General features: G+C 37.5%; 1 non-coding gene across 1 annotated transcript; it reads left to right on the top strand.

Annotated features, from left to right (window-relative positions):
- The first annotated feature begins 517 nt into the window (after nucleotides 1–517).
- Nucleotides 518–589, top strand: Trnae-cuc. Its single transcript has one exon. It is a non-coding gene; the product is annotated as a tRNA-Glu (tRNA).
- The last annotated feature ends 1,181 nt before the right edge of the window (nucleotides 590–1,770 follow it).

Raw genomic sequence — 1,770 nt, 5'->3', positions numbered from 1 at the left:
AATCATAATCGGAAAATAGGGAAAAAACTACCTAAATTCAAGATTTCCAATTGATTTTAATTTGCTTTATATTACATGCTCATCACCAAGGTAGGAAAATGCATACACCTACATTCATAGAAGAGGCAATTTATGATGCAAAAAACATGGAACTTTAATAATTAAGTAGGCTTTCACTCCTCAACGATTAAAAGGCTATTTCAGCTTTAGAATTCAATATCCTAACTCGCCAATCAGCCCCCGCCTGACCCGTGTAAACTGTATGTGAGGGTTTTGTGTACCCGGAGGATGGGAGCTGAATCATAACGTCGCGGGAAGACTTCATAATATATATTATTTTTAACACTGTATCCCACAGCACTCGCCTAATGTGGTGAAAAAAGTTCTTCATTCTTCTCGCAAAACGCCCCACGCGTCGGACTCTAATCGAGATGCCTTCCAAAAGGATCACCTAGTTTTTCTGAACTCTTGCCAGGATTTCAAAGAAAATTTTTAAGTCATGCCCTCCCTTACCAACTCCGGTATTGTCTAGTGGTTAGGATACCCGGCTCTCACCCGGGAGGCCCGGGTTCGATTCCCGGTACCGGAATTTTTTTTAACAGAGCACATGAATGTAGCGGCATGCTGCTTGCTCCCAAAGTAGATGTAATACATAATTATAATGTACGCTTTAAATATTCAAACATTTCACGGCACAGTCTTTTTGTCCTGTGCATATGTAACATACGAAGTAGTTGCAGCAGACAACCTTCACTTACAAGTTTATACCTTCAAGGAAATTACATATTTTATGGCACATTAGGGTTGGAAAAGTGTATGGTATGGTGCAGAGGACTGAAAGTTTTCTGATCTGAATAATACACGGTGAAGCCTAGCTCACAGCATGTTGACTAAACTGGGAGTGATGAATGGAGTTGAAAACTCAAAAAGAGCGTCAGTCAGCTCCAAACAGCTAAAATTGGCGTAATTTAATTTTGCATTAGCATTGGTAAAGAAAGATCGATTTTCTCTCGAAATTAACCAGTAGCAAAAAAGGTAAGCTTGCCTATCCAAATACAAAAATAAAGATGTCTTCAGTCCTTTCAAAATATATTCCTTAATTAGCACGTGGTTTATGCTGATATTCAAGAAAAGCCAGATATATTTGTTTCGTTCATTATAAGCCAAGCTAGGCGATGTTATGTTATTGTGAACACGGCTTAGTAGAAACAAGGAAACCCAGAAGTTAATTTTCGAGCTGAAAACGTCAGAACTGAAGTGGGCGAACGTTTTTTCAATAAATATAACTAACGCCATATAAGCCCAAATATAAATCCTAATTCAAGATATCATATGCCCACTATCTCACAAGTACATTTTATAATATTTCTTGGAGTTTAGGTCAATGTAAAACATTACAAGTACATTCAGTTAATCTCCCGAAAAACCATGATTAAGTTAAAATTTCTGTGTTCGTACAAAGTCATACGCACCGATCCAAATTTATTTGAACGAAGGAAGATATTAAACATCAAAAAAATCACCTGGCTTTGCAGGGATTTCATTGATTTTTTTCAAGATGAAATTCAGCCATGGGGTAAATGGCATGATTGTTTAATTGATCGCCGGGGTTCATTGAGGACAACTAAGGTTCTTTTTAATGCTTTTTTTTAAGCATTACTAACAGAAGGTACGGGGAAATCTTTCCCCTAAACAAGGACAGAAAGAGACACGGCAAGCAACATTTTTACTTCCTCTTAAGTTGGCTGTAAAAGCGTCGTTTAGGAGTTT

This window comes from Ischnura elegans, chromosome 2, assembly GCF_921293095.1.
Source record: "Ischnura elegans chromosome 2, ioIscEleg1.1, whole genome shotgun sequence".
Classification (NCBI taxonomy): Eukaryota; Metazoa; Arthropoda; class Insecta; order Odonata; family Coenagrionidae; genus Ischnura; species Ischnura elegans.
Note: the sequence above shows the minus strand (reverse complement) of the source record. Positions and strands in the feature narration are given on the sequence as shown.